Source organism: Mixophyes fleayi, chromosome 1, assembly GCF_038048845.1.
Source record: "Mixophyes fleayi isolate aMixFle1 chromosome 1, aMixFle1.hap1, whole genome shotgun sequence".
Taxonomy (NCBI): Eukaryota; Metazoa; Chordata; class Amphibia; order Anura; family Limnodynastidae; genus Mixophyes; species Mixophyes fleayi.
In genome coordinates, this window is record NC_134402.1 from 245809288 (window position 1) to 245830560 (window position 21273).

At 39.9% G+C, this 21273-nt stretch overlaps 1 pseudogene; it reads left to right on the forward strand.

Annotated features, from left to right (window-relative positions):
• The window catches only part of LOC142147147 (mitogen-activated protein kinase-binding protein 1-like), a 51784-nt pseudogene extending 32103 nt beyond the window's left edge, over nucleotides 1-19681 (forward strand).
• Nucleotides 19682-21273: the final 1592 nt, after the last annotated feature.

Consider the following 21273-nt stretch of genomic DNA (forward strand, 5'->3'; position numbering starts at 1 on the left):
CCTCTTGTTGCCTTCCCGCTGCTACCGAGGGAGTGCCTCAGCCCCAGGTAGTCACCACGATCGCCGTGGCTCCAGGACTGGACCAGCACTGGAGGCTCTGTTACAAACTAAGGGAGCAGGACTTATGCTGCGGTCAGCCCCTGGGGACTACAGTGTGTGTACAGTGTCCCTGATGTTCAGGGTGATGGGTGGAGGTGTCATTGTGGGGCTGCTAACACTAGGCTAAGCACACCAAAAGGAAGAGACCACAGCTCCTTTATTTCCCCTTCTACCCTTTTCAACTGCAGGGAAAGTAGTGTACATGTGGGCCGTCCTATTTTGGGACCATAGGAGAAATTATGCAGGAGAATTTCAATTGGAGTTTAGTTGTGTCCTAAAGGGTTAAATCAGATTTAAGAGACTGAATATAGTTAAGATGGTCTATTAGATTTGAACATTCCTCATGGAGATATAAGAAAATTTACATTTTATAAATTTAGTTTTAATGCCACCCAGACATTATTGCTATGCTTCCTCTGTTTCTTGAGGACAGACAAAAGTTGTAGGGGGGTTATCGTTCGTAGCGTTTGGAAGAGAATTGTGGGATTAAGTTCATTTTGGTTGCGATAATCCTCCCCAGCCACTATATAGTCTATTTGCTCCACATGGAGAGATCCGATTTTATTCTAGCAATGCATTAAGGAAAGTTCTCCTAGTAAAAATATTCATAAGAGGGGGTATTTAATACTCCCAGATTATTTTGTGGCTTAAGTTTAAAACATGGCCTTTAGAGAAAATAATTTTGTAACCCGAGAGTGCCAATTCCTCTTAGCTCATATAGGACAGGTAAGAAATGTTGGGGTTGAGCAAGGGGCAAGAGAATGTCTGCCAGCAATAAGGTTTTAAATAGTTGTGCTCCTACCTCCAGTCCATGAATAGACTCTGATCTTCTGATCACAGTGAAGACCTGAGGCAACCTGGTCTAGTCCCATTAAATATTGGTATTGTCTTATAGGGTTCCAATAATCCTTTCTTAGCCACAGAGGTAGTGTATAGGTCTATAATTCCTGTAAGGAGTCCAACTTTGATCCTGAAGGCTTTCAGATTTTGAAATATAACTTTCCATGAAATTCTATGGAATATCTTTTTGGCATCAAGGGACAGAATTATTATTGGTATGTTCTTTTTGTTTATCATCTAATCTTGTACAAATCACTCTCCTTGTGTTTGTTTGTTTTTTTCATTCACCTAATAGAACACTAATTTTTATGTGATGTTGCTGAGACTAAATTTAAATCAATACAAAACAGTGCCACTTAGTGGCCATAATGAATAGTAGTACATAGTACTTGGCACTAAATTCTACAAAAAGTCACCTAGACATTGGGAGTGCTGTTGCTTTATTCAACCAGAAGAATCCTATAATTTCTAATATTTAATATCTACTGTTATGTCTTTATTGTATTAGCAAAAAAAGCCCATCATCCCTATTGACATGTCACAAATGTTTAACTATATCATCATCTGTTAGGTTTTTTTTTTGTCCAATTTTTTTAATTAAAAGTAAAATAAAAATCTACAACTAACTCATATATTAGTTTTTACTTTTTTGGGCTGGAGACTCTAGCTACATTTGTCATATATTAAAGCATCTAGATGGACAGCTTCTGTTATAAATAAATACGCTTTTTTTTTCATGAGAAACTGGTTAAAGCAACCATCTTGGAAATGGTGATTTTGGATACCAACCAATTGTGAGCCAGGAGTTTCATATATGAAATAGGGCTTTACTGAACTTAAAATATAATTAAGTTAATTATATATGTAGACGTCCTCATACATTGCCAGCATATTTACCTTTCTATTTGTTATATAGCTGGCTGTAACTTATTGTTCTGTTATCAGCCATTCTCTGCACATGAGGCTAAATGTTGCAGAAAGCAGTGCCCTTGAAATATATTTTGTATGTATGTGTGTTTCTATTTGTAAGCCAACCTGTATGCAGTTTAATGACCTTTTATTGACACCCGTCAATAGACTGGATTTTTACGAACACGTTAACGTGCAAATTTAAATGCAGATTAGAAAGTATCAGTGTGACTACACAGATCATTTGAAAAGGTAAATGTAGGCAACATTAATAGAATAATTTTAATTAATGTGAAAGATTGCTTTCAGCCTTCATCGAAGAATGTAGATATCCCATAGGTAAACGTTTTGGGTGAAGCGCAGGATCCTGTATAGGGACCGTGCCAAATCTCTGTACATTTGTCTTGTATTTTTACACAAATGCTCGTGCCAAAATAATGCAGTGTAGCACATGTATCAGAAATGTGTCAACAGGATCCCTGCATCGTGACCACAACAAATTCTCTGTCTTGGTCACGATGGAGGGATCCTGTTGACACACTTCTGATATGTGTTACGCTGCATTATTTTGACAAAAGGCAATATGACATGCTTGCAACTGTAGTGGACGTGCATCACAAGCGACATAAAAATGTTGCAACATGCTTCCTGGCTCAGAGCACAACCTATAAAATTTGTAATTACATCCAGTTACATTGTGTTCAAAACAATTACATAATCTAATTTATAAACAATATTAATCAAGTATCATACAAATGCTTACAATATTATAAGAGCTATCAATTTATGTATATTTATATATTAATTTATACACAAAAAGTATTCTATTCTTGTGACATAAATAACGATTATATACACTTGAGTAGCTTTATAAATTAACACAAAGGGGTAAGTGTATTATGGTCCGGTTTTTTGACAAAACCGGACCATAATACATTTACCCCCAAGTCTTGTATACAAAACTTTTATATAGGACATGTCATATATAATAAACCAGCACAATCTATCAGACTGTGAAGAATATTGTGAATTAAAGATTACAGCATGTTATGATAGAATGTCACTAATTCAAGAGCCATAGCATAAATATGTCAAAATGACCAATAAAATGCTTTAAAGTATATGCGATAGTTGGTAGTCCACATATTATCCTTAGGTCCAATGGGTCCAGAAAATCTCATTGTACTATTTTTGTCATCTCTATAAGAACTGAGTCATTAGGGAGACCAAAGCAAAAGAAAATGAGTAACTTTGCACCTGGGCAAAACCATGTTGCATTGGAGGGGAAGGTAAATTTAAAATGTAGGGACAGATTTATAGTTTGGGTAGGGCATGTCTTAGATCAACTTTAAACTTAGTGTAAAAATAAAGCTATTAAGTATTTGCATGCTACATGAAAATGCAGCTAGTATTTATTTTTCCTACAAAATAATAAACATTGCTCCCCTTGCATTGTTACATGGTTTTTCCAGGATCAAATTTACTCCTTTTTTTATTGCCTTGCTCTGCTTAATGACTCAGGCCCATTATGTTCATCCATAACATTTGGTGTATTTAATTTAATTATTCATAAACTTTCCTTTTTTCTTAACCAATCTTTCATACCACCTCTTAGTGAGGTTACTGAAACCATTATGGGATGTCTTAATTGGATACCATACCTCATCTGCCAAAAATGCTTTGCTCCCCGACAAATCAATAAGTGTCTAGGCTAGATCTTTTAAAACTTTCCTTATATATGGGTCATCATGTTTTCATATTTGTTTTTGGTATTCTCCTGCGTTGTGGTTGCGATTTGTTTTGACGCTTGAGTCACTGTCTTTGTCAGTAGCATTTGTGATGGAGAAGAAGATTTGAATGTACATGTACGGCTATGCTTTGATAAAAGTGCATTGCATTCGGCCCGGATTCTTGACCTATGGGATATCTACACTCCTCAAAGGCAAGAAAATAGGAGTTTCAGGGATTGTTCTCAGCTCTGTAAAACCACATTACACCATAACCATTATTTCTGGGTGCAATTTGGTAGCCCATGTGCCCTCCACACTTTTTTTTGTTTCTTACTCTGCTGGGTAAAAATAGTAATTGATTTGTTGAACCATCAGTTCAGGTATTGACAGCTGGCATGCTTGGCTTTTATATGATGTATAAATAACACACTTTCTGCTATTCAGGATATTTAACATCAGCAGTGGGAAGCAGAAGAAGTTGTACAAGGGGTCACAGAGTGAAGATGGGACTCTCATTAAAGTAAGTATATTCTGTTCACCAGCTCACTTTACCATCTAATTATCCCATTTGTTTACACCCTCACTGTGTGTTGTTGTCATGCAGTAACCGGATATATTATATGTATGTAAGTGTTCTGTAAATGCTCACATTATTCTTTGCACAGAACGGGAACAGTTTTTACAGTTTTTACAGGATTTTGCTTGCTTATCTGACTAAGTTTATTCCAAATGTATTATTTTGCGTGTCTGTAACTTTCTTAATGTATTGCAATTTAATGGGTATTATGACCTTTCATTACAGTGCTGTTTCTGCTGTATATGGCTCTTATCTGTGGAAGTCCAATATAACAATCCCCAACATTTTAAGTACTAAATACTAGCCTTTTGTGCCAAGTTTACGTTACATCTGTCCTAAGATCATATGGGGCAGCACGGTGACTCAGTAGTTAGCATTGCTGCCTCACAGCTTGAGTCATGGGTTTGAATCCTAACATGGCCCAGTATGGCTTATATATGTTCTACCAGTGTTTGTCTGTACATGTATAGTCTTGGGACTATATACTATAGTGTTTTACAAGTACTGTTGTCCTCCACAAACATACTAGTTAGTGCTGGGTGGGTGTAAATTTAGACTGTAAGTTCTGATGAGATAGGGTCTGAATAGCATCTGAGCACACCCAAGATGTATAATATATAACATTTATTTATATATTTTATTGTTCTTTGTTATTCACTGCTGACATTGATGCAAAGTGAGCAGACACAAGTCATAGTGGGTTATTTGGAACTGTACTGTTGACTTGGTTACAAGCTATCATGGATTTCATGCAAAGTACATGGCTCTTGTATAAAGTGCTCACGCTGCTTTCCTTCTTCCTGGAATGAAAAATGTGAGGTTTTTTTTTATTATAATAAATCCGTTTATTCCGCCTTACCAACCTGTCATCAAGTTGTTATAACTTGACAGTTGTGACACATAACTGCTACAATTCGCATATATTAGAAATGGCTGGCATTTTAAAGGCACATTATCCTATATAAAACAGTCTAGCTGTTTCATGAAGCAAACAAAAAAAAAAAAGCCCTTAAGGTGAAGATTTGTCACTCATATTTTACTTGTACATGTAGCAGTACATCCTTACCTTTCATTTGTTTCCATTCCATGGAAGGATGTGGTTATAATTCGGGGAACAACCATAGACTCTTCAGCTGCATTGGAACTACAAGTTCCAGACACTAGGTTTGCCTGTGCCGGTACATGTAGTGGACTTTTTACAGCACCTACCTTTTAGAACCATGATTGTTATGTAACACCCCTTTTTATTTTTTTTTCTCACCGTCAAGCAAGTGGGTGTTCAGTTTGCGCAATATAACATCACTCAAATTAACAGTTGTGTGCAGCAGTGTAATATCAGGCACTTTAGCAATACTCTCCTTGCTCAATTCAGCAATATCTATCCGAAATACTTTCATCTAAACTGCGGTTCATTATTTTCTTTCTCCGAGGTGCAATTTTCCTCACAAAAACTCATTCTGGTTCTTTCCAATATGTACTGCTACTAGCTTGAAAAATGACTGACTGACAGTTAATACATCCGTTAGGTATGGCTCAGCAAAGGTTCCAGATAGCAATATAGGGTAAACTGGGTCCTCTTTAAGTCTCTTTCCCTAATTCTACCTATCCCTACTTCTATGCCCTCGTCACAAACAAAGTCCAGAAAAGAGGCTTACTCTCTATGTTCGAGTCTCCCCTCCTGTTCCCTCACTAAGTACTATGGAAATATATATTAAACTTTGTCCCGTACAATAAATAGGAAATACAGGTTACTTATCACTTCCAGGCTCTGTCACCAGCTTCACGATGCTCTTCTCAATAATATTCTGGTTCTGTTCTCCACAAGCACATTGGATCCGCTAAATGGCACTAATATGTCATCACTCCCTATCTGAACTTCAGCCACGCTGTCATCCACATGGGATGTTGCTGCCACATCTACCACACGTTGTAGCAAATTATATGCCCTGACTCCCTCAGCTTGAGTCATTTTGCATAATTTATATACCTGTCAACGCTGTCTCTCAGTGCCACAGGCATATCCTGGCTCTTTCCACAGTTGTTGGTTCCTTTTTTTAGGGGGGGAGGTTTCCATCCACTTACACTTTTTTTCCCCCTCCCTTGTTGTATCCATTGTGCATGCATGGATGTTCGCATCCGCCAGCACTACAGTGACTTTACAATTCAGTGATTGATCTTGCTTGTATTTTTGTGTCTGCCTGATACATTTACTGAAGATTAGCTTTGAATTGGTGGAGTAAGGTTCCATGGTAAATGTAATATCTTGTCCATGTGCCATGGAGAGGTTAGGCCAGTGTTTCCCAAACCCAGTCCTTCTTTCCCCTAACAGTACAAGTTTTCCATATCTCCTTGCTGGAGCACAGGTATATTCATCACTGACTGACACATTGTTACAGATCTACAGGTGGTCCTAATTATTTCACTTGTCACCTGAGGACTGGGTTTGGGAAACACAATGCTAGACCCTGTCAGTGCATGATAAGCTCTGCTGTGCAGCTACTGCAGAAGCCTGACACTGAAGCCCTTAGTTTTCTGTGTTAGGTTTACTACACATAATTGCAAAATATACCATATGAAGAGTTCTATGCAACTAGATGGTTTTGAAGAAGCCTTTCATTCTGTAACCAATATCTAAATATTGTTTGTGCTTCCTCCCAGGTTCAAATTGATCCGTCTGGACTCTACATTGCTACAAGTTGTTCAAATAAAAAACTCTCTATCTTTGACTTCCATACTGGGGAATGTGTGGCCACCATGTTTTGACATTCAGGTAGTTTAATCAGATTGTAAATTTGTATACATACAATGATTTATAATGTGCAATCTACATTTACTAAGTTACTGACTGTATATATTTTTCTTCCCCCAGAGATTGTGACAGGAATGAAGTTTACGAATGACTGCAAGCACCTTATCTCTGTGTCTGGTGACAGGTATGAAGGTTATTTTAGCATTTTGATAACTGTTTCTATCAATAACACAAACTGGGAATGTTGGCTATCAATGACTCAAAAATTTGAATAAATGTAGTATACATTTTTATCACCATTCATTGTTCAGCTCTGTTTGGTAGTCTTAAAGCAGTCTGTTTTTAAAAGGGTTAAATTAGATTTAAGCCTTTGAGAGTGCTAGCATAAAGTGGGGATCATTTATGACCTTTAGATTAATTATTCATTCATACCCTTAGAACTCTCACTCTCATTGCCTTCCTTTGAAGTCCACTCTATTTGTCTATTTTATCTTCTCCACCTTTGTGTTGCTGTCATTTATTGCCCCCTTGGTCCTGTTTCCCAATTTCTTGACAACTTTGCAGCCTGGCTCACTTATTTCCTATCTTTTGACCTACCTTCTCTTTTATTAGGCGATTTCAACATTCCAATTGATAATCCTACTTTCTCTTCTACTTCTAACCTTTCATTTGCTTCCTCCATTGGATTTTCCCAATGGACCTCATACAGAACCGCTACATGCAACAGTGCTCCAGCACTGCAGAGCGCCACTGGAGGAAATCTTCACATCTGCTGCACCACTTTGCAAATTTCTACACTGGCTCCGTGTCCTCCAGAATCCAATTCAAATTACTCACCCTTACCTACAAAGCCCTCAACACCACTCCTTCATACATCTCAAATCTCGTATCAAAACACTTTCCCTCCCATCCTTTTAGATCTACCTCTGACCTGTGCCTTGTGTAGTCTCTGAGAACCACCTCTCACTCACGTCTACAAGACTTCTCCCATGCTGCTCCCCACTTATGTAATTCCCTACCACGCTCGATCAGATGTTCCCACAGCCTTCACATCTTTAGATGTTTTCTAAAAACTTTTTTTTTTTCTTGTAGCTTGCCTTATTCATGCTAGTGCACCCTCACAGCTGTACCAATCTCCACTCTAAGTCTCACTCGCTCCTCTTGTTACAGCTGTGCCCTCTTCCACTTAAAATGTAAGCTCTCTAGTGAGCAGGGTCCTCCATACACTTTGATTTCATGTCTACGTTTATTTTGTCTGCCTTGTATGTCCTTGTTTTATGCTAGTCCGGTTTTGCCCTCTGTACCTAACAAAATAGTACATGTCACAGAAACAACCGATCTTTAGTTTGGCCTGGCCATAGGGTGTTTTTTTGGTTTGTTTAGTTTTTACTATGCCTTTGAACAGTTTTAATGTGACCATGTGTTTGTTTGCCTGAAGTGTCAGGTGAACTTTAAACTGTTAATACAGTTTATCTTGTGTGCACAAACTCACACACTAGCTTGGCTTTACATTTCCTTAGAGCAGACTAACAACTTCTGATTTTTTGTGTCTGAAAACCTGAAACCCTTTGGAAGGAAGTGCTTATTATCTGCAATATCATTGGTTCCTAGAAATAGGTTGAGTTCTTAAGAATATTGGCTCAGCCCACAAAATGGCCACCTCCACAGTGTCTAAAGGTAACAGGAGCAATTTAATATTGTTAACAAAAACAAACTAAGCTCACTTTCTGCAGCTGTGTATTCATCTGGCGTCTCAGCTCAGAAATGACTATCCTTATGCGCCAAAGATTGGTCGAAATGAGGCAACATGGGAAGGTGGTGGAAAAAAGTACTCCACACAAGACGACAAATGCAAGGTAGTGAATTGTGATTATCAGATCTCCTCTTCATGATGTGTGTGTGTGTGTGTGTGTGTGTGTGTTTGGGGCCTTGCAATACTAGAGCGATGTCTGCTGTGATTTTCAGACCCATTTTTAGTACCCACTAAACAGGATAAAATACACTTCTTGATGATCTTTATTTAAAACCACGGTTCTTGCATATTTGCTCTTGGTCTGTTTTGAACAAAATAAACACAATTGTCCCCTCCTTCTGACACACATTTACTCAAAACAGGCCCTGCTCACTTTTATCACAAGTCTATTTTTGAAAGTGTTCCATGATGACACAAGTGAGTTGATGGCAAAATGAGCCTAATTTTGTGGCTCACCTTATACAAATAACTATTAAATCTGGTCACACACAGGCCAATCCTGATGCTCTGCCTGCACCCTAAACAGGATCAATATCTAAGTTTAGAATTGTCTGTTGCTTAATTGGACAGATGTGACTGGCACTTCCAGCATTCTTGGGCCAATTGCAACTACATCAACGTGATAATGGCAGTCATCAACCACATTTTCCAAAATGCTCGATAATGATCCTATTGGTTTTGATCAAATTATCATTGGATATAGGACTGAATTTGGAGGATCAAATACACAACCACATTGGGCCAATTGTCCAGTATTGCAGCATGTTGGTCAAGTTTGTATTTTTATCTTGTGTTTTAGGATTGTTCATTTTTATGGTAGATAAGAGAGGAACCCCCCTACCTCTCTGTCTTTAAGACAAAATACCTTGTAGATAGTGTTGGGCTTTGTACATACATTACAGGAACATATAAAAAAGGTGTTAGGGGGTTGTTGAACTGTTTGTGGAGTGGCTGTTTTGTACTTGTACCTTGATAGATAATTCAAGACCGGTTTGTAGTAGTAACGTGTGTCTTGATGGTTGCAGACGAGAGACCATTGCTGTAATGTGTTCGGTTCCTGTGCTGTCCTCTGACAGTGACAAAGAAGGGTTTGATGAAGAGATCACTAGTAAGTAATTACTTTCAGCTGACCACTCATGAACGACTTTGCAGCTGTGTACCTATCTATTGTGGTTTTCTTCTTGTTCTCTAATATTATCAAAGTTAAGTAGTACATTATCATTTCTAACAAGTTCTGACTTAAAAAAAATTCCAGAAGAGATTCTGCAATGCTGTAGGAATCTATTTTAAGTTGCACTCTTATTTACTTGTTCCAGTGTTCTATGTCTCCTCCCATTTTTTTTTTCCTTGATTAAATTTGTAGTCCCCTATATCCACTGCCTTATTTTCCCCTATTGCCTCTTCTCAGCAATCTGCTGCCACCTACATTTTTTTCTGTGACAGTCACCAACATTATTTACAGTTATTATTCAATGTATGAAGTTCCTTCCCTTTCCTGTAAATGTGTGCAGCAGATTGTCAGTGTGACATGTTTTACGGTGGTTCTTATATTTAGGTGTGTGTTTTTGTTTTTTCCCTTCACGAAAGGTAATTTCCTCCTCTGACTCCATGCCAGCCCTAAAGAATGGGTTAATCCTCAATCAGCTGAGTAGACGATGTTAATTCCCCTGAAAGTTATACAATGGGACTCCTTTCTATGTGCTTGTTTTTTTTTTGTTTGTTTAACGGTCTCTACAAAGCTGAGTAAGGCAGCGGTGTATCTAGTACAGATTTGTTGTTTATTTAAATTTTTATGTGTATGTGGGCTTAGCTATGATTCCCGGGAAGATCCAGAGGGTTCACATTTACTACTATTAGTTAGTAAATAGGGATAAATCTGGTACACTACCTAACAGAAAAAATTTAAATGATGTGCACAACTGCCACATCAGATAATGATGTCCCTTCAGGATCATTGCTTGCATGGAGAGCGGTGAATTTGATTGTAGAAAGCATTGCTGAGGCCTAGTGCACAGCCTGCAGCACAGATCCAGGACCAGCCCTGAAAAATTTGAAAGACTCCCTTTCCAGGTAAGCTCCTAGCTAGGGGTTTTCTCATACGTCCAATTGGGGGACACTGCTATAGATAGGGGTATAGTAGGTGATACCAGTAGTCCAGGCACTTAAATAGTTAAATATGTGAGTGACACTCCACCCCTGATATACCCCCTCCCGCAGGAAGGATATTCAGTTTAGTTTTTGGGCCTTTGGAGTAGCGCATATCAATCATCGGGGAAATACGCGCAGTGCTAGGGCCATGAGCGAAGTGACCAAGATAATGCTGTGAGCAGAGAAACGCTTCCAATTATATCGGCAATATTCGTTCCAGGTGTAGACAACTGGGAGGCCGTTTATCTCTGCCAAAACAGAGTTCATCCGGGAGAATGGTCCCTTTATCTGGAGGTCTGCAATCTACTGGTTCAACGCTGGGGCTGTCCAGAAAAAGATCTGATGGCCTTGCGGTTGAATTTCAAGGTCCCTCTCTTTTGCTAAAAGACCAGGGACCCCGTGGCGGGATACATGGATGCTCTAGTGATCCCTTTGCTGTTTCACCTAGTTTACCTATTCCCTCCCCTTCCTATGATCCCGAAGGTTCTCAAGAAACTGAAAAGGGAACGAGTGAAGGCCATCTTAGTGGCTCCGGACTGGCCGTGCCGAGCCTGGTACTCAAACCTGCTAAGAATGGTAATAGAACCTCCGTTCAGACTGCCTCTCAGGCCAGAATTAGTCACCCAGGGTCCCCTTTAGTGCCACTCGTTAGGCAGGTTGACTTTAATGGTGTGGCTATTGAAACCATGATTCTGAAGGCCAGGGGTTTTTCTGCTAAAGTAGTTAAGACCATGATCAAGGCCAGGAAGCCTTCATCAGCTGCTAATTATTATAGATCATAGAAGACTTATGTTCTATGGTGTGAATCAAATCATTTTCACACTTCCCGTTTGAAGCTCTCTAGGTTACTGGCCTTTCTTCAAGCGGGTTTGGACCAGGACTTACGCTTAACCTCGTTGAAATCACAGGTTTCAGCGTTGTCCATTTATTTTCAGAATAAACTGGCCTCCCTCCCAGAAGTTCATACTTTCTTGCAGGGTGCGCTTCATATTTTGCCTCCATTTGTTCATCCTGTCGAGCCATGGGACTTGATTTTGGTTCTGCAGGCTTTGATTAAGGATCCTTTGGAGTCTTTACAGTCGGTGGAACTTAATTTCCTTAGTTGGAAGATGGCTTTTCTTTTGGTGGTGACTTCAGCACGCCGAGTTTCTGTGTTGGGGGCTTTACGGGCTTTATCTTGTTCTCTTCATGAAAAATCAAAAAAGGGGAGAAGGGCGGTGCTTCACACTAAGCTCTCTTTTGTCCTTAAGGTTGTTTTCCGTTTTCATTTAAATCAGGAAATCGTTGTACTTGCCATTCCTCAAAGTACTAGGTCACGGGATCAGTCTTTGTTGTTTTTGGATGTAGTCAGGGCTCTTAGGTGCTATGTGGACCACACAGCTAGTTTGCTCAAAACCACAGATCTTTTTGTGCTTTGATGCGAAGAAGAGAGGTTGGCCTGCTTCTAACGTCGCTTTAGCTTGGTGAATTACCTCTACCATTAAGCTGGTTTATTCAAGGTCAGATAGACCGTTGCCAGGAGGTTTGTCAGCTCATTCCACTAGGGCTGTGGGTACTTTCTGGGTGGCGCGTCACTGAGCTTCTGCTGAACAGCTGTGCTGTGCGGTTACGTGGACGTCTGTTCACACGTTTGTGAAATTCTATAGGTTATAGGGCTGTGCATCACAGGATGCCAGCGTTGGCTGTAGGGTTCTGCGTGCAGCCATATCAGAGCAGTCTCTCCCTTAGGGGGCAGCTTTGGTAGGTCCCCTATGTATAGCAGTGTCCCCCAATTGGATGTATGAGAAAATAGGATTTTTGTACTCTCCATAAAATCCCTTTCTCGTAATTCATTGGGGGGACACTGCACACCCACCCTTGCTCTGAATGTTGTATGGTTGACTGTGTGGTGGTGATTAACTAACTTAGTTGACCACCTTCGGGCTTTGTTAGACATAAACTGAATATTGTTCCTCTGAGAGAGGTATAGCAGGGGTGGTACTGACTAGAAGTCTTTACTACAAATTCTAATTAGACAAAAGTTCTGTAAGCGAACAGGTATATTAAAAAATAGAATTAAAAAAGAATGCATACTTCAATGAATGCATACAAAGATGTTGCTCAATATCATTTAAAGTTTTTTTGGGGTTTTTTTTTTAATGGGAGTAGCAAAGTGCCAGACTTTTGAACTATGTAAGGCACACTTTTTGTTGTTGTTATTTCTTTCAAAGACAAGGAACTGTTTTTATGTGTACTGCAACAGAGAATGGTTATGAACACCCTGTAAAGAAATAACAGGCATGGTTTTTGGACAATATATTTATCACTTTACTCATGCTTTGAAATCGCCACAGCTTTAAGCCAGGATTGCATCCTGCATTGGGTAGTGCTCCCTTTTTGTTTTGTTTGTTTTTGTTTTTTTTAATGAATTTGTGGTACTCATAATCCCAATGGATTACTGTCCCCAATGCAACACTTTCATTCCTGAGGAAGCCTGACCGCAAACATGTGAAACGCAGTAGTTTAAAGAAACACTTGATGACTGGCGGTTTCCAAGCACATTCAGAGATACTGTGTCTATAAAACAGCTGTGCATGCAGTTCAATATAAATATTGCTGAACAAGTGAGCTCAGATTCTGGAGGGAAGCTGCTGACATACATTCATGGGCACGAACGATCTGCCTTTTTTTTTTACCACAATAGACTGAGAGAAATAGGGTTGTCGAAACACTAAAGTCTTATAGTTATTGAGGAGTAAAAATATTTCCTCTCCACTATCAAACTTTTTCTGGTGTTTCTAGCGGGGGGAGGGGCGGGGCGGGGCTGTTTTGTATTAAAGTAAAATGCTTACTAGTATTTGGAAAGTTGATGTATTTATACAGTCATGCAAATGCAAAATTCTTATATTTTTCCACGTAATGTATTTGCAGTAAAAATGCATCCACAGGCTCAAACTGGTCCAGAAAAAGAACAGGAGGCCATACAACATCGGACCTTACCAGCCATTACAATGAAGACAGAATGCCGGTCTTCACTAATCCAAGGCAAGGATGTAAAGCCATCTAAGGGCAAGTTAAAAAAAATGCTAAACTTACATAATTTTGGCTCTTTATTTTCTTTTTTGTTACTACATTATTATTCACCTCCATAACATTAATTTACAGTAAATTTTTGTCAAGTGACAAGAACACAGCTACCTCTCCTGTTTCTGTATGAGCAATGTCACTGGAGAATAGGAGGTGACAAGAACACTGCTACCCCTGTTTCTGTGTGAGCAGTAGCACTGGATCTCCTGGGCAGGGAGGTACTTATGGAATCCAAAACCCACAAGATCCAAAGACTCAACGATGACGTTTTGCCTCGATTCTGATCTAAGTGAGCGGGAAAGTACAGAGCCGGCTCAGTTTGGTACTCTGTTTGGCGATGTTCAGGGTGGTTTTTGGAAAAACAAGCCTGAGCATCTCTAATGAATATACACAAATTAATTTCTTCGATTTATTAATTGGATTTGCCTAGACATATGGGTATACAGTATATGCCCGTTCTAGCTACCTTGCAGGATGCTTTTTTTGGAGATTAGCCGCACAAACATGCAGCATTGATAATACAACGGGTAAACTTCTGGTTAAGGAATGGGATCAATTTTAGAAGCAACAATCCAATTTTAAAAGATTCAATAGTGGGATTCAGTACCTAAAGTTGATGTTTGCAGTAGCCTGTCTTTCGGCAAAAGCTGCTGTCCCATTAGAAGATGGAGGTCCATTAAGAGAAATGTGTATATAGCTTCATATCTCCTCATGAACGGTAATTAAATCTGGAGTAGCCATTACTACTTCATGGATTCAAAGGGAAAACATTCTGGAATCAAGAGCAGTGTGGCATGCAGTACAGCATTTTCTGCCTCAATTGCAACACAAACATATTGGAAGAACTCTTCAGACATCCAGATGGTGATGGCATTAATAAACTGAGAAGGAGGTACCAAGAACAAAACCGCCATGGCAGAGGTATTGTCAATCTGAGATCTGTCAGCTCTTCATGTAGCAGGCGAGGACAATGAGGTGGAAGATTATCTTTTTCTGTATCCATTCCACCCAGGGTGGATATTGTACAAGGAGGTGTTTCAACAGTTGGTGGAAAAGTTTTGGACCCCTCAGATCTGATGGGGACAAGTCAAAACACAGACAGACTGATTCTGCTCATGTCACAAAGAGCGCAGAGCAGTTGTATTAGATGCTTTGACAAGATCTTGGAATGTTAAACTGGGGTATGTGTTCGCTCCTGTTCCTCTCATTGCATGCACACTGAAGATCATCAGTGGAGAGGCTGTGGAAGAAATAGCAGACGTTCCATTCTGGCCTTGTCCACCATGGTCCGCAGTAACATGGGTGATGCTCCTAGTTAAACCTTGGTCACTACCGCTTCAGTCAGATCTTCTATATTAAGTGCTTAATCACCCAAATGTTGGAGGCTCTTCTTGATGGTGTGGAGATTGAGTGGTCATTGCTCCAGAGTGTAAATTAATCTGACAAGGTTATTTGAGGCGGTATTGCAAGCAAGAAAAAGTACTAGAACTGTTTGAACCCTTACATGAAGTTTCACAAAAATGGCTTGAGGTATAATTTCATCAAATAATTATGGTTAGATTTTATTGGAAATTATAGTTATTAAGTAGTAAAAATATTTCCTTTTCACTATCAAACTTTTTCTGGTGTTTGTGGTTTTTTTTTTGTTTTGTATTTTTTTTGTTTGTTTTTGTATTAAAGTCAAATGCTTACTAGTATTTGGAAAGTTGATGTATTTATAGTCCTGCAAATGCAAAATTCTTATATTTTTCCACATTATGTATTTGCAGTAAAAATGCATCCACAGGCTCAAACTGGTCCAGAAAAAGAACAGGAGGCCGTACAACATCAGACCTTACCAGCCATACCAATGAAGTCTTCACTACTCCAGGGCAAGGATGTAAAGCCATCTAAGGGTAAGTTAAAATCCCACTACTCTACATTTTTTTCAATTTTCCAGAGACACCGTGCGTGTGTGCGTGTGTGTGTGTATAGATGCATGTATATTTACTTTTATCTAAATCTTGACTAGTTGTTCTTGTAGTAGCTTTACTCAGCTGTTGGTTATTAATATAATCAAGCATACTTACCTATAATTGTAAATATTATAGTCACTATTTATATTTTCCTGAAGCTAAACATTAGCAAAATATGATAGAAACACATACTGCATGAATATTGGGGATGTTCACTGACCCCCGTGTTTTGGTTTTGATCTGTATATTTTTTTTTTTTTTTTTTTTAAAGTAAAGCGCTACGGAATTTGCTGGCGCTATATAAATAAATGTTGATGATGATGAAAGTATTAGCAGGCGTCTGGAGGTCTCTCTGTAACCCATAGGGGTAATAAATCTTTTCTAGTATTGAGGAATTTGCCTCTTTATCTTACAAAGGCTTTCAGGACAAAGTGTACTCTTAAGTCTGGGCTCTAGGGACAGCCAACCTAGATCTGATGTCACAATGGTGGGTTTTGTAGGTGCACAGTAAAAGAAAAGGGCAGATTGAGTTGTAAAATGCATCAAGCTTGCCAAGGTGAATTTGGGGGTTGTATAATAAACTGCATCGCCATCGCCGCAGCGCGAAAAGCCAATGCTTCAAACATTCAATAGAGACTATTTGAAAATACACTAAATACAGTAGGCGGGGAGTATAATTAGCAAAAATAACCATTTGGGTCAACTACATACATTGAAATGCCGTACTAATCATTTTATACTAATAAATGTGACTTTCTGTTTCAGTGCATCGGGTCGGCTTTGAGCCGTGTGAAGTGATTGGCTCAGAATTAAAGGACAGCCTACGACGGGCATTGAGTCTGTACCGATCGGTGGGTGAATTAAATGCTAACTAATGAATATGCATAGTTTGTATGGTGTATTTAATACCTGCAACTTTAAATGGGTTGTCTGCTTTGGTACCCTTTTTTCTTGTAGCAATTGGAGGGGCCTCTGTTCTCCTCGTGCCACACACTTTTACTTTTGCCCCCTACTTATGCCATTTTGTTATAGAAGGGAGCTGCATTGAGCTCTTAAGGGCTTGCGCAGTTCATGTGATTCAGTTGGATAGAATGGAGAATTGAATGCATCTGTTTGGATAGGAGTGGCAGCCATCCACTATGGTGCTGGATTCATGTTACCATTCCTGCCCTGGCTCATTGAATTGTATGGGTGGATCCCGTCCCAGGATTAAAATCTGCACCCTCTGCGAACTGTCGAAATGAAGTGGTTAAGCAGCCGCATCAGGTAATGGTTGTCCCGTGGGAGGTAGAATTACTTGCCTCATTGCTTACATATTTACTTCTGGTACATTGTCTTGTCCATTGATGAACTTTATTTCTCACTTATCCAATTGGAGGACACTGGGTTATAGCTCAAAGTAGGACACTGGCACTTTAAAATAAATTCTCATAGCTTTTCATTCTCTAAATGCCAGCTTGTGGGCAACTCAGCAGAACATGGTGCTTTACTGAGTTGCATCAACAGCGTGTATTACTTTTATTTTCCCTTATGCTTTTGACTCTCACTGTGGTTGTTTGAATTCACAGCTGAGATTGAGTTTACCGCTCCAGTACTGTAGATTAAGAAGATATTAAAACTAAAAATCTAAATCCTTTATCTCTGCTAAAAAGGCAACAATTTCTTATACAACCTTTTAAAACATACAAGGTTAATTAGCATGTACAGAATGTGAATAGAACATGTATAAATAACGGTAATAGAAATCAAAACCTTTTCATGACCACGTTTAAATGTTATATGTCTTGTGCCGTTACGCCGATTTTCCTTTTTATTGTCTCTTTATAAAAGACAGTGGTTTAATTATAAAGTGTATTTATATACAGGTTCTATGACTGCAAATCGCAGGAGGAGTCAGGCACCTCAACCTTTATGTAGCACAGATGTGTTCAATGTCAGCGACATAGAAAATAGTCACAGTAGACCGTCTTCAAATTAATATGTTGCGATCACTATCTGCCAAAGGGATATCAAAATATGCTGGTGGATACTTGCGGCTCCTACTCAGTTTGTAAATGCACAATGGTTTATACCAGATGCTGTTCAGCCATCACACGTGATGCTGCCTCCCCATATGTTGTAGAACTTTCACACAGTGCGGTGTCGTTTACAAAAAGTGAAGGATCAATCACAAAAACTTACTGCACGTAGTACGCAGGGAGAATTCACAAAACTTCCTGGTGAAAGTGTGGATATTAAAGCAGGCTAGCTGGGAATGTAAATCCAATCCCACAATGTGGAAGCCAACAACGTTATCCAGACCTGATATGACCACAGACATGTAGTGCACGTAACAGTAACAAAAGCTATGAGAATTCATGACACTGTCGAAATTGGACCCACTATTCGCGATGGTCTCTGTGTCCCCCCAATTCATTCGGAGAAAAGGATTTAACGAAAGTAGAAAAATCCAGTCTCCCTATGTAGTTTTAGCTAGAAGTTGTCTTTACAGCCAATTCATTTGTCTACTTGTGGTTTATACTGAAGAACTTTCAGCCATTTTAATCAAGTGAGGTAAATATTTACAATATGTGGGTTGCAAATGTAATACAGAGCAGTCTTCAGTATGTATGTTGGCTTGTGTGAATTAATTTGTTTACTCTGTGTGTAATAAACCATTTACTGTATATATGGGTTTCACATAACCTTTAAAATTGGTACAAACAAGACTATGCTGTATTCTTAGTTCATGTCTACATGGCTCCTCTTTTCATGTCTAAATTGTACTGGCGTTTTGACGGATTATGAGAAGCAAGAAAAACTTTCCCAACTATGCTCTTTGCTCCAGTGCCTTTCCACTGATAATGTATTCTTGTTTTTGGGAATGCATTTCATTTTAAAATGGAATACATATTTGGGGGTATTATATAAAGGGAAAGCTAAATGGAATGTAAAGTTTATAACATTTTACCTCCTCTAGGTGACCATATCGGGCCCAGCAACAAACCTGGATCACTACAGGATAGCAAACCGTCTAACAGAGACATTTGGAATAGTGAAGAGGGAGCTGGAGTCCTTAGAAGATGGAGACTGGGACAGAGATGTGGAAAGATTAAACTTCAGACTGAAGAGTTCTTAACCCCTGTTACCTTACCCCTATGACACGTTTAACCAAAACCAAACTTAACACTAATAAGTAATGACACGGACAACTGTTAAGTTTAACTAATTTAAGTTGCGATTTATTAGATTATAATTTGCTTAGTTTTAGTCTGTGGTGGAGAAGGCAAGGATGGTGAGGCGCCCCAACCTATGTCAAACTTACCAAACAGTATATGGCCATCTGGCATTAACCAATGGTCCCAGGACCAGTCCTATATGATCGGTTGGTGCTAACTCATGCGTCCGCACTACCCAAACAGTGTATGGCCATGCGGCACTAACCACTGGTACAAGGACAACTCCTTACTATTGGCCGGTGCTAAATCTGGCGTCAGCTTGCATGCCCCCTTCTGGGCTCACAATGTCCTGCCCATACAGAGCAGGCCAAGGAGTTCTGTTTAAAGAACCAAGAGCCAAGGTGCTTCGAAGAGGGTAGTGCCCTTCTGCCAATCAGCGGTAGCACCGTGTAACCGGTTGTCGACTCACCAAACTTGTCTTCCTGCCACAAATCTGTTCCGCAAAGCAAAAGGTTAATGACATATAATAAACACCAAACATATAGGGAGGGTGCGGTGGGATTTCCAGCCGGGTGAGAAGGAAGGAACATGCCTGGACCCGGCTCATATCCTCTCCAGGGAGTCAACACCCACCCCCATCCCATTGGCTGGAAACTGGAGAGGGGTTAACCCTTAAGTTGCAGGTACCATTTGTTATCCCTATCATCTGAGTTTAGCGATGTTTCGCTTATGGCTGCACTTGTCATAAACTGCAGACTGAAGAGTTCTTAACCTCTGTTACCTTACCCCTATGACACGTTTAACCAAAACCAAACTTAACACTAATAAATAATGACACAGACAACTGTTAAATTTAACTAATTTAAGTTGCGATTTATTAGATTATAATTTGCTTACTGTGAGGTGTACACTGTCTGTTCGATATCAATGGACTTGATCGGCTGTGACTTAAGGGTGTTTAAGGCTAGTTCCACCTAACAAACTTATTACTCTACCTACATTTTGATTCAATTTTTTGTTGATACGCCTCTTAATAGGGGAATCAATAGGGCATCCCCATGCTCATCTGGATATGACTTTTGACCAACAACATCCTTCTTATGCTATAATCAAATCGAGGGACTTACCTAGCCCAAATCATTACCACTACCTGCATTCCTAACATGTCCTGGGCACTATCTTTGCAATTTCCAGGAACAGCAGGGGAATAAGGGCTGACCATTGCCTACCTTGTCTACCTATCCATCAAATATGAACCTGCTTGTGGTCGATAATAACAGAACTTTTCGCCCAGTGGATGTAGTAATGACCAACAACCACACCCGGATCTTTTTGACAAATTACCTGTGCTTAGAACAGAATACACTCATGTCAAGCCGCGCTTATGCTGACCGACTGCAACCTTTACCTCAATGTACCCCCAAAATGCTCAGGAGATTATACCACAAATGGGGTAAAGCAAGTGCAGAAAAAGGCTGGGGGAAAGGGAGGGGGGGGGGGGGGGTTGGGGAGTCGCTAACCCCAATGAAGGCGAAAATCCAAAACCCCGGTGGCTCACCACTAATCAGGCCTTAGTCCAGGGAGAAAAGGTGGGAAAGATCCTTCATGCCCCCACATAAAGTGACGGGCGGTTAAGCCTAGCACTACCGACAGGAAGAAAGTGGTGAGGGGGGGAGATAAGGAAGAAGGGAAGGGACATGATTAGAGTCAATACAACATATCACATACAAAATAATTTACCCATCCTTACCCCTATAAAATTGTAGCCATCGTTAGTTTGATGGCAACCCAAGACTATGTGCGTATGTAGGGACTAGTGTTGTCAATGCAGACTCGCGCCTGAGCCGCAGCAGTAGCTGCTCCCCATTCTGAACGAATGGGTTCAACATCAATGGCAGCGATTGCTAGTCTGGTGGCACCAGAGGTCTACGGCCGTGTATATTCTTTATAAGCAACATGTTTCCACCGTCCCAGGGACTTAATATTGTCGATGGAAGCACCTGATTGTGCTGCGGCAGTAGCCTCCCCACTCTTGAACGAGTACAAGGCGGGCCAGGGCTTTCTGTCTACAGGAACCGAGAGCCCAGGTGCTTCAAATAGGGTAGTGACTTGCGGCCAATCAGCGAAAGCACCGAGTGACCGGTTGCCGCCTCACGAAATGCCTCGGACTATAAGACAGAAAACCCGCGAAGCGAGTACTTCATGCTACTGGACATATCGAGTTATCCCCATGTACGGGTAATGTCATCCAACGGCCTCTACCCCATTGATCAGTTTAGGAACCAAGGG